Genomic DNA, 13400 nt, shown 5'->3' on the forward strand with positions numbered 1-13400 from the left:
CATTGGTGGGCACTGATGGGCTGCATTGGTGGGCACTGATGGGCTGCACTGGTGGGCACTGATAGGCATAGTTAAGGCGGCACTAATAGGCACAGATAAGGCGGCACCGATGGGCACAGATAAGGCGGCACTGATGGGCAAAGATGGGCACATAAGATGGCACGAATGGGTGGCACAGATGGGTGGCACGGATGGGTGGCACGGATGGGCACTGATAGGTACCACAGATAGATGGGACTGATGGGCACTGATAGGTGGCACTGATAGGTGGCTCTGATAGGTGGCACTGCTGGGCACTGATGGGCGGCACTGCTGGGCACTGATGGGCGGCACTGCTGGGCACTGATGGGCGGCACTGGGGTGCAGCACCTTTGAGGCAGATTGGGTGGCACTGTGGGTGGCACTGTGGGTGGCACTGTGGGTGGCACTGTGGGTGGCACTGTGGGCACTATGGGCACTGACGGGGGGCACTGACGGGGGGCACTTACTTTTGCGTTTTATTTTACTTCAGGATGGCACTGCGGGAGGCAGGTGGGCACTGGCAGGTGGCAGGTGGTCCCTTGTATTGATGGCCGTGATCGGGACTGATGTCCCGATCACGGCCGCCGGTGATCGGCTTTTTTTTTTTCTCCTCGCGCTGTCAGCGTGAGGAGGAATAATAGCCGATTACCGGCTCCGTTCTATCACATGATCAGCTGTCATTGGCTGACAGCTGATCACGTGATAAGGGGTCGGGATCGACCCCTTGCACGGATCGGTGATCAGGCGAGTCTCACGGACTCGCCGATCACAGAGCGCGCCGCGCGCGCCCCTCAGGGGGCGCGCAGGCCGCTCGTATCCGGGACGACGTCAATAGACGTCGTCCCGGAAATGTAGGTCCGCGCTGTTGCCGTCATTTGGCAATAGCGCGGATCTGTAGTGGTTAAATGTCAGCTGCAGTTTTTTTGACTGCGACACTGGTGCCCCCCACAATTCCCTGCACAAACCACCAGGAAGTCATTTATATGGCTTTAAATTGTATGTTAAGTACCCAAGTACACAATAAAGAGGTCTGATAAGACTCACTGCTGTGCTGTTACATCACACAATGATGCATTAAGTGGGGGTTTATGGACGTGTTTTCGTACAAATAAGGAGTGGAAACGCATACAATCCATCTAATGGTATGTACATTAAAGGCAAATCTTCAATTTGTCTTTGTCTACAAGACTTTATTATTGATCTCCTGTTGTGGACAAGGCAGTTACATACAATGAATCAATTACGGTAGCTAATTTTGGCTTTTATGTTGCTTTTCCTGAGCTATACATTTTAACAATACCTTTAATTGATCACCTGTGGCATATTCCATGGTTCAGGTGTTTACATAGAAACATCTGTTATCTTATTAAATATTAGTTTGCACTTATACTAATCAATGAGAAAAAAATAAAGGTTCCCATACATGGAAAAATCATATTGTTTACTGCCAAATGATTAGTTTCATTCATGTCTTATATAAGTCACCCACATGCAGATTAATTTATTCACTGTATTGCCAATGGTAAATGCATATAACATTGTCAATAAAGCGAATAACTGCCTCATATATAGACTGCCCCTGCAGATCCCCTTTGTTATCGATTTAGGTATTATTCTGGCAGGATGAAAAATTATCTAAATAAAGGGATTTATGGGAACAACCATTATTTTGCCCCTTTCCTGAGTGATGTGGGGAGATGTACACACTTAAAATGCTGTATATACCTAGGCATGTTCATCACCATGTATAGCCCAGTTAGCTGTAGATCAAGAACCCTGCTGTACAAAGGAGAAGTCTTGGACAGACTGATCAGCATGTGTATGAGCAACTATATAAATCCAATATACAATGCATATCAATTAATCTAGCTATTACTAGGTAGTAGTAGTGTGCTTTTTAGTAATTTCCACAGAAAATCATATGGAAAATTCTAACCCATTTGTTCCTAGTGATGTCAGTCGCTCAAAGCTCATAGTATGATTGTTTGTGCTCCCTACTCATTTACAAAATATAGACAAAATTGTCTGCGCTATGAGATAAACTTTACTTGTGTATGGTGCTTTTTAACCTTTCACACCCTATAAGAAATCCTAAAGGAGAGATTTATCAATTTTGCTGCATCATAATCAAATAAAAAAATTCTTACCACCAGTTGTGTACTCTATGCCTCTGTGATGATTATCTTTTAGGGAATAAAATATTAATAAATAATAAATATGCAAAAAAAAAGTTATACAGTATGATTTATGCTATGCATGCTTATCTTACCTTTATTTGTGTAGCAAGGTCTCCGGTCTCCTTCAGTCCAATGAGAACCTCCAGGGCTAGAGATAGCTGACATCCTTCTGTATATGGTGGGTTGTGGGGCATAGTAGGTGCAAGGTGGAAGTTATTGGCAGCCAGACACTTCTTGAATGCAAAAGAGATGTTTATTTCTCTTACAAACTTTTATGGGGGAAAGAGGGTTAAGGCCAGGACACCCTTAAGTAGTTGCAATTTCAATTAGCAGACTCCAAAACTTCAGTAGGAAGACTGATTCACTGCCACTGAATCCCTTGAGCTCCTCCAATCTTCACGGTGGTATCTTCCTCAAGCGTCACCCCTGATTTTCTGCTGGGTACCGAGCTTTGCACTCCATATACTTCTCAAGCTTCACCCCACTGGCCTGCTCGGTCTCTAGTTGGCACACAAGGCTGCTCTGTAAGCGTCCCCTCCACTGGTTGAACAATGCCTGAAGTTTCCCGATTCTCCACCGTGCCTGTTCGGTGAGAATACTGCTCCGGTACTTGCTTCAGTTACTCACTCTGATCCCTGGTAATAATGTGGTTGGTCCCTTAGTGGCGACAGCTTCCCTTATACCTCTTACAGGATCTCACATCTGGTTGGACTGCAAGCCACAATCCCAACCCTGCGTTGCTCTCTTGCTTCTGCATAGGCCCTTTGACAGCCTAGAAGCCAGATGCTCACAGGATAGGCCCAATATCCAGCCTAGCAGCCCAGGGCAACACGACACCCGTCCACCCAGACAGCCGTTGAGGTGGCACAGAATACAGATCACCTGACTTCACCCAAATATATAGGCTCTGCCAGCAGGCCAAGGGATATAAGAAAACCCCTGCCCATTGGCTGAGATACCCCATATATACCCATAACCTGACCTTGAGTTGCCCTTCTCATATCTAGTACTACCAAGTACCCGGCCACCTAGTGGTAGTAGAGACAAGTGCAACCAGGCCAAACTTATGGAGGAATCAGTAGATCCCTAGCAATCAACCAGGGTAACTACCTAGAGACAAGTGCAAACAGGCCAAACTTAGGGAGGAATCAATATATCTCAACTAACCAGGGTAAATACCCCTGGCAATTAAATTGTGAGGAGCATCTTTGCCTAAACTCCAGGGTGCTACATCTGCAACAAAGAAAAGATAGAAAAAACGATGAAGATGATTGGACGCTAAAGGGAATCCTTAGGAGGGGCACCACAAAGTATTAATAAATCACGCCATTTGAACAATCCTTTTAATAATAGGTGGTCCAAAAGGAACTGGTGAGTGACCACTCCCAGGGCAAGCCATGGGTCAGGTGATTTTCTTTCCCGCAACCCTTGGCTGCAGGAAAGAAAATCAATGTTGATGGGAGAATCCTTCCCACAGAGCTATTGTGTTCTCCCACACAATGATTATTGCTAGCGACTATAGCTGCTGGCAATAATCACATGCTAAAAATCAGAGATGCTGTTGTACCCAAGTCAGTCAATGGATCGATTTGGGTACACTCAGCCTACCCACAGATGGATCAAATCTCGGCCTATCCCTACTGAAATGGCCAAGATTCGAGCCATCTATGGCTGGCTTTAGGAAAAGAACTATTAGTATCTAATAATTTTTGTGAGCACAGATGTTTGCACATTTATTAGACTATACATGTATTGGCCATATACAGATAGATTTTCTTGTCCTTCAGCCCTACCCTGTTTCCCCTAAAATAAGACCTAGCGTGAGAATAAGACCTAGAAGGACTTTAACTAGGGCTTATTTGGGAGGTAGGGCTTATATTGCAGCCATCGTCGACAATCATGCTAGGTCTCATTTTAGGGGAAACAGGGTATATACTATATAGCATGGATGGACGAATCTTCCACTGTGGTTTTTGTATTCTGACACCCGGCACCAGCATCTGTCACAATGTCTAAAGAGCACCTGCATCTGACTGGATGCAGCTTCTGTTTGACCAACAATTTTTTTATTTATTTTTTATCTTTTCGTTTTTGCAATTATACAACAAACAAAGATTAAGACCAGAAAACAAAACAAAACAAGAAAAAGCTCTAAAGAATATACTATTTCACAGTATCGTATGTCAAACAACCTCCAAAATATCAATATGCGCATCAGTGCATGGTCAGCCAAAGTTTTTCAAATTTTTGGATGTTTTTGGACACATATCTGGATTTAACATATGTATGTTGAAATATATATAGATTGGGTTCATTGTTTCTAAGTAAAAAAAGATAATGGATTTTAATGTTTTAAATTAATATTTGGGTAATTTGGTTTTAGTGAGCAAAACTATTTATGTGTTGTATTTTGATTATTATTTATGTAAGTGTGTATATTTGGTAAATCAGATAAACATTAAAGAATGTTGTATAGACACAAATTAGGTGTCACAGTGGGGGAGATTTACTAAAACTGGAGTGCTCAGAATCTGGCGCAGCTGTGCATGGTAGCCAATCAGCTTCTAACTTCAGCTAGTTTAATTAAGCTTTGACAATAAAACCTGGAAGCTGATTGGTTTCTATGCAGAGCTGCATCAGACGTTGCACTCTCCAGTTTTAGTAAATCTCCCCCCACAGTTTGGGAAAAGCATTTTATATATTGGTATTGCACTAAGGAATTTTGAAATACAATGCCTATATATATATATATATATATATATATATATATATATATATATATATGAATCTTGCTGCACGGCAAGGAAATGCAGCATATTGAAACAAATTTACTATGCGAGTTTAACTTGAGTCATAAATTAGCCCATTTTCTGCCCAACAGTAGCATTGTGACAATATAAAAAAACATTGCTTTCATCTAGAAATTAGAAACCCAACCCCACATCTTCTAGTGGACCAACTGAAACCATTGGAACTGCTTTTCTGAACCCCCAGAGATAAGCTGTTCTTTGTATCAGAAAATAACTGTTCCAAAGCAGTAGTTTTCTGAGGCTGCTGGTGTGCTCTGCTGAGAATAGCAGTGAAGAACTGCTTTTTCAGACACAAAGAACATTTGATCATTGGGGAGCTGATCAAGGCAAGGTGCTACCTCCTAACTGGCCCATGAGAGGTGAGCTTTTCCATACTATAGCGGAATGTGCAAAGCAGCATATTTTGTTCTGGTATGTGCATTACTGTTGCTTGTTAACCCTTAAATGGGATTATGATTGCAAAAATACTTAGATTAGTTGCATTTCTAGTTGAGTGTGGCTTGTATTTTAGTAGTGACGTTTAATTTCTTACATCTACTGCAACTGACCTTGCTATTAATGAATACAAAAGCACAGGTGCTTTAAAACCCTCCTGGCGGTAATCCCGAGTGTGGCTCTGGGTTACATTTCATTATCATTAGCGGTAACCCCCGAGCCACATTGAAGAATTCTGGTACAGGTTACTTACCTTGTCCCCAGGATCTTGCAATATCCCCCCCGTTGTGTCCCCCAGCTGGATCTTCTGCCCGATGCTCTGTGTGGTGGTGTTCTGTCAATTTCTCCAAACCATCAGAAACTCCAACCACATCACTTTCGGTTTATTTAAACCCTCAGTAATTGTAGATTTTGACTAATTGGTGGTTGGACATGACACCGGCAACCGAATCAAGTCTGGCACAGGAAGACTAAGCTGTTTTGACAGCACAGTGGCTAACGAGGACAAAATTGTCACTGCCTCGGATGCGGCCATTTTTTAGCTAGTATCGGAGCGGAATAAGAATCTCCACTCATAATATCCTGCACAAGACTCTATTCGGTTATCGGTGTTATGTCCAACCACCAATTCGTCAAAAACTGCTGGTTTAAAGAAACCGGAAGTTAAGAAGTTGGAGATTCTGATGGGTTGGAGAATTTGACTGAACACCGGGCTCCATTCCCTGCGAGCGTCGTGACACATGAGGGCAGAGCCCGGAGGCAAATTCAAAAAGTACAAAATATATAACACATACAGTACACTGTAATCTTACAGATTATATTACTGTATCAAATCATTTCAGATCCCCTTTGTCCCTAGTGCTTTGTCCAGTGCCCTGCCTACACTTTTATATTATATATACTGTTCTTTCTGCCTGGAAACTTGAGATTGTCCATGGCAGTCAAAAAGTGTCCCTTTACGTCAAAAGTGGTTTTAGACCAGCTAGAAACTAGCAATAGTAGTAAATTAGAACACTTGCACAATTGAGCAATAGTGAATCGTGGGGAAATTAATTTTATTATTATTATTTTTTATAATTATTTATAGTAATTTATTATATTATAATTTATGATTTTGTGTTTCAAACTTTATCATATCCGGGATGTTTACTAGACTCTTGTTTGGACAGATCTAAGTTATTGTGTTATTACTAAGACTTACAGGACTAAAATATAAAATGACAAATTTCTGTGCAAAACAATGTACCGCTTTCATACTGCCAGTAGTAAACTGTAAAAAAAAAAAAAAAATGGTCCCTGTACAGGGTCATGGCATAAGGTGCTCTAAGGCACTGGATAAAAGCACATTATGACAGACTTACCCATAAAACGGATCCGGATTCCATCTTTATTCGGTCTTCCTTCCAGATTTTCATCGGTATGAATGGCTGAGCTGCGATGATGTCACTGCTGCGCATGTGTGCCAAATTCTTTATTGCGGCAAAGTATTCCCAATAGGTGGTGCACTTGAGTCTGTTTTACATTCAGAGCTTAGTGCGCATGTGCTAGTGATGTCACCAGCTGCTACACATGTGAATATCACCTAAATGGTGCAGGTTTAGGCGATCTTAACTGTATGTACAGAGTACAGGCGAGCCTTATTATTGAAAAAATTCCAATAGCATAGCCTGGATCCCCCACTTAAACTGTCAAAAAGTATATATTCATATAAATTAATTGTATCTCAACCAATCACCACCTAGGCAATGCACATGTGGTGCAGTCCACGTGACTAAGCCACGCATAAACAAGACGAAGAAAGCCTACCAAGAAGGTTGCTTCAGTTATGACAGCGTGGTGTTTTTAACCTTGTTTTGGAAGGTTATTCACTGAATTCTTGATAGGCTTTCTTCCTTTTGTTTAAGTCTTATTATTGGCCTACCTGTAGGTACAAGTTAAAATACAAAGTTTACTACTGCTTTAAGTAGCACGAAACATTATCAGACACTATCCTGAAAAATAAAGTATTTTCAAATTTAAAAATATTTTTCTAAGATTTCTACCTAGTGCTACAGTCAACATCCTGTCCCACACTGGACAGTCAGTATAGAAAGATCCCAGAGCTCCCCGCCAGCTGTTAACATCTTCGGGTGGCTGGATTCCATGTCTCAATCACCGGGCAGGGGTGACGTCTCTCCTGAGCATACACAGGAGTGTAGTCAGCTTCGGGCTTGCCGAATTTCTACAGTGGGTAAATAGGCAGGTAAGTAACTTTAATGCGTAAAAGACAAAGCATCTCTCTTCTGCATTAAAGCAGAAGAAAACTCATCTATTAACAGTTTCAAAAAACGGCATGGCCCAGAAATGTAGCATTCCCATTGGTTGTGCTTTCAATGGTGTCATAACTGATCGCATGTGCATCATGGCAGGTGTAGATTAAACAGAGGCCAAGATAGCAGCTTCCTTGGCCGAACAAGATAGGATGGTTTAATTCCACTTTAAATATCCTCTGCCTGTTCCCTCTTTTTTTTGAGCTGTTCCACTTTAAGGAGTGCTGGCTGGTTTCTTTCATTTGCTTAGTGCTACAGAATGTCATATCTCTTTTCACTAGTCTATCATATGAACTCATGTACTGTCCTGCTGGGCAACTAACCAGAACAATCTGTATTTTATCGCAGCTGCAAGGAAAGTGAACCTTTTACCTGGCAATAAACTGCAGGAATGAACTGCCTAGGACAATAGAGGAAAATGCTTTCGAACCAGCCTGAATGTGATTGTGACCTTGAGTAAGTGGTTGGTTAATGATAAATCCCTTTCTTCACTCCCTCCTCTCTATAGCTTGCTTCACTCAAGGGACCGCAGCCAAGGGACCAGCCTTAGAGAAAGGATAAAAAAACATTGATACATAATCCATCCTACCTACCCTTGCTGGAGGGGTTCCACCTATCTAGCAATGCTGCAACAAGGGCACTAGTATCACCTATGAAAACATAGGTGTCACTCAGCATCTCGGTCCTATATGCCAAGATAGATTAAATCTCACTGTTGATGAGCACTGACCATAAGAAAGTAGAACAGACACAATCCATCTGACCTTGTTGAGGTCACCTTATCCTCCGCTTTTTGTCTTGGTTCCAATTTAATCTGTAGGTATCCGGTATCTGAGAGACGCTCTTCGGAATTCTGAGGGATTACAAAATAAATTACACAATTTAAAACAAACAATTACGGAAAGCAACGAAAGGCATTCAGCGGCTATAAGATTTTTAACCCTTTCCTTACTAATAAGAAGGATCTTGCCCAACTGCTAATTGATACAGGGCTGGGTTATTTGAGGTATATGGAATCCAGACAGGGTGAAGTGTTCAGATATACGTTCCTCTACATGCAAGGATTAATAAATGGCTCAAACCCTACATAACGCATCCCTTGAGTGCGTCCAGCCAGTTCCTGCACAACATAATAAATGTTAACTCTAATTGAATGACATTTTGTTTGCTAAAGCATTGTGTACTATAAAAAAAAGTAATGTATTTTTATAAAAAAAAAATTTAAAATACTGTTTTCACATTTTATTCATCATTTGTTTTATCTCAGTACTGCAGATCTCCTCCAGCCTCTTTCAGACGCTTCCTGACCACATGCGCCACAAGCAAGGTCTAGTGTCTATATATCATTGCTCCAGACTGATTCCCAGGCAATGACAACGGCGGACCATGCCTGAGTAATATGTGTAAGCACAGCTGCATACAGTATTCATTATGGGGAAAAGGGGCAGGGTGACAACACAGGAGCATGGCTGAAAGACAGTTGTCACCCCAAACCATAAAGTGTACCTTTCTGAGATGGAAACGAGGGACGCCTCTCAGCAAAAGTATGTAGGTGCGGGACAGACCCCCTGCTGTGCCACCTTAAAGGAGATTTATACAAAAAATGATTAGTTAAAAGCACAAGTGTTTTTTTATTTTATATATTTTTTTACTAATATTCCTTTATATTGGCTATTGGCATTTACAAATGCAAAAATGTAGAAACTGGATAAAAGATTTAGCATTGTGAAACACTTTTGGAAAGATAAATAGTGCATTTTATATACAACTATATATACTCCCCAGCCACTTTATTAGGTATACATTGCTAGTACCAGGATGGACCCACTTTTGCCTTCAGAACTGCCTTAATTCTTTGTGGCATAGATTCAACAAGGTGTTGGAAACATTCCTCAGAGATTTTGCTCCATGATAGCATCACGCAGTTGCTGCAGATTTGTCGGCTGCACATCCATGATGTGAATCTCCTGTTCCACCACACCCCACACCACATTGAGATCTGGTGACTGTGGAGGCCATTTGAGTACAGGGATCTCATTGTCATGTTCAAGAAACCAGTGGTGAAATGATTTGAGCTTTGTGACCTGGTGCATTAACCTGCTGGAGGTAGCCATCAGAAGACGAGTACACTGTAGTCATAAAGGGATGGACATGGTCAGCAACAATACTCAGGTAGGCTGCTGCATTTAAATGATACTCAGTTGGTACTAAGGGACCCAAAGTGTGCCAAGAAAATATCTCCCACACCATTACACCACCACCCCCAGCCTGAACTGCTGATAGGAGGCAGGATGGATGCATGCTTTCATGTTGTTTATGCTAAATTCTGACCCATCTGAATGCCACAGCTGAAATCAAGACTCATCAGTCCAGGCAAAGTTTTTCCAATATCCTGTTGTCTAATTTTGGCGAGCCTGTGTGAATTGTAGCCTCAGTTTCCTGTTCTTGGCTGACAGGAGAGGTACCCGGTGTGGTCTTCTGCTGCTGTAGCCAATCTGCTTCAAGGTTCGATGTGTTGTGCATTCAGAGATGGCATTCTGCATACCTTGGTTGTAACAAGTGGTTATTTAAGTTACTGTTGCCTTTCTATCATCTGGAACCAGTCTCCCATTCTCATCTAACCTCTGACATCAATAAGGCATTTTCATCCACATAACTGCCGCTCACTAGATATTTTCTCTTTTTCAGACCCTCCTCTGTAAACCCTAGAGATGGTTGTGTGTGAAAATCCCAGTAGATCAGCAGTTTTTGAAATACTCAGACCAGCCTGTCTGGCACCAACAGCCATGCCACGATCAAAGTCACCAAATTCCCCTTTCTTCCCAATTCTGATGCTTGGTTTGAACTTCGGAGAGAGTCGAAGAACACGTCTAGATACTTAAATGCATTGAGTTGCTGCCGTGTGATAGGTGGTTAGCAATTTCTGTAACCAAGCAATCGAACAGGTGTACCTAATAAAGTGGCCGGTGACTGTAGATCAGACCAAAATGAGGGACAACTGAAGAGGAAAGAGGTACAGAAGGACTTTCTTCCAAATCAGGAATAGTCCCCTGAAACCCGGAACAGTTGGGAGCTATGCACTATAGTGTCATTCAACCCAATGGATTCAAGTTTTTAATCATACAGCCATATGTACATGTTGCCTTATGTATTGATTCAATATACTGTAATGCTCTTTATTTCTGCTCTTTTTTTTTATTGTATTGCTTTGTTTTAATTCTTTTTATATAATTTTCCTTTCTGTGCTTGCCCCTTTTACAAGCCGGGTCCCCATGGAGCCGCTGTAGCGTGTACGCTCCCCCTGGCACTATACAGATATATGCAGCCGAGACCAGGAGAAACAGGTGATCCTTCTATGCATCCCTCCATTCGTGAAGCCAAGACCAGTAAAAACTATAATATTTCTGCACATGCGCATTACCAGATCCAATTGCAGGTGCTCACTGGACTTTTAGTCCCACCCTTGGCATCAGAGAAAATTGTATGTGCACTGCCCACTAAAAAATTAGGGGTAAGCAAAGCACCAGTAAGCTGAAGCAGATTCTTCAGGTATATAAAACTATTAGAAAAGTGTAAATTCAAAAAAATTTGACTATTAGGGATAAAAATTGCATTTTATATAGAGAGGTGTTTTTATAAATGAAGGTTTAATACTACTTTAACAAAACATCTTTAAAAATGACATTAAGATATCATGAATGACATTAAAATGGCAATAACATGTTCACATATGGGCAATTTGGAATCTCGGGCATAATCGCCACGATTTTGCAGACGATTCCAGATCATGGAAAAATGCTCAATGTGCGTTTGGGTGCCATTCATCGTGTGAGAATGGCAAAGTGGAAGTGCGAAATCGCTTCTGGCTCAGGGCCAAAATTGGGTCTCTGAGCTTCTTTGGTGCGACAATCGACAAATGAATAGGCTGCCTTATGTGCAACACGCATTCCCGAGTGAGAATTGAACTAAAAATAATCAAGAGCGGGAATCCAAATTCCCACTACGGTTAGTGTGAATAAGGCCTAAGGCCTCAGGAAATATGTAATTACTGAACCCAAAGCCATTGTTTCTTACTGTTAATCTTTTGTTTAAAGCGGTAGTAAACCACTAGGTGACTTTTTCTTTTTTTTTTTTAACCTGAAAGGAAAAAATGTGGTGTGCGAAAAATGGGTGTGGTTTCAATTATGTAAAATATCAGGCAGAAAGAATAGGAGAAAGAAAGAAGGATGGAGAGGGAGGGAGAGAGAGAGAGGGGGGATAAGGAGGGGGAGAGAGGGAGGAAGGGGGCAGAGAGAGGGGGGAGAGAGAGGGGGAGGGAGAGGGGGAGGGAGAGAGGGGGAGGGAGGATAGGGAGGAGGAGAGAGGGAGGAAGGGGGCAGAGAGAGAGAGGTGGAGAGAGAGGGGAGAGATAAAGAGAGGGAGCGGAGGGAGAGAGAGAGGGAGGAGAGAGGGAGAGAGAAAGAGGGGTGATAGGGAGGGGGAGAGAAAGAGGTCGAGAGAGGGAGGGGGAGAGAGAGAGAAGGAAAAAAAGATGGAGGGAGAGAGAGGGGGTGGGGGAGAGAGAGGGGGTGGGGGAGAGGGAGGGAGGAAGGGGAGAGGGAGGGAGGGGGAGAGATGGAGAGAGGGAGGGGGGAGGGAGAGGGAGGGGAAGAGAGAGGGGGGTGGAGAGAGAGGAAGATTGGGAGAAAGAGAGGGAGGGAGGAAGAGAGGGGAGAGAGGGAGAGAGAGGGGGAAGAGAGAGGGAGGGGAGAAGAGATAGGGAGGGGAAAATAGAGGGGAGAGAGAGAGAGGATTGGGAGAGAGGGGGAGGAAGAAGAGGGGGAGAGAGGGGAGGGGAGAAGAGGGAGGAGAGAGAGAGGGGGAAAGAGAGGATTGGCGAAGAGATGAGGGGAGGGTAGAGGAGGGAGGGGAGGAAAGAGAGGTAAGAGAGGAGGGAGAGAGAGGGAGGGGAAAATAGAGGGGAGAGAGAGAGGATTGGGAGAGAGAGGGAGGGGAAAAGAGAGGGGAGAGAGCGGGAGGGGAAAATGGAGGGGAAGGGGAGAGGATTGGGAGAGAGAGGGGAGAAGAGAGAGGATTGGGAGAGAGAGGGGGGAAGAAAGGGGAGAGAGAGGGGAGAAGAGGGGGAGAGAGAGAGGGGAAAAGAGGGGAGAGAGAGAGAGAGAGAGAGAGAGAGAGAGAGAGAGGAGAGAGAGGGAGGGGAAAAGAGAGGGGAGAGAGGATTGGGAGGGGAAAATAGAGGGGAGAGAGAGAGGATTGGGAGAGAGGGGGAGGAAGAGAGGGGAGAGAGAGGGAGGGGAGAAGAGGGGGAGAGAGAGAGGGGAAGAGAGGATTGGGAGAGAGAGGGGAGAGAGAGGGAGGGGAAAAGAGAGGTAAGAGAGAGAGGATTGGGAGAGAGAGAGGGAGGGGAAAGAGAGAGGGGGAGAGAGAGGGGGAAGAGATGGGAGAGAGGGCGAGAGAGAGGGAGGAAAGAGAGAGGGGGGAAGAGATGGGAGAGAGAGAGGGCGAGAGAGAGGGGGGAGGAAGAGAGAGAAGGGGGAGAAAGAGAGAGGATTAGGAGAGAGAGGGAGGGAAAAAGAAAGAGAAAGAGAGGGAGAGAGACACTTTCAATTACTGTTCGGGTCTAAGAGAGTTTCTTCTCCCTCACCTCA

Source organism: Lithobates pipiens, unplaced genomic scaffold (genome assembly GCF_037356315.1).
Source record: "Lithobates pipiens isolate NorthernLeopardFrog02 unplaced genomic scaffold, aLitPip1_a1.2 Scaffold_16, whole genome shotgun sequence".
NCBI lineage: Eukaryota > Metazoa > Chordata > Amphibia > Anura > Ranidae > Lithobates > Lithobates pipiens.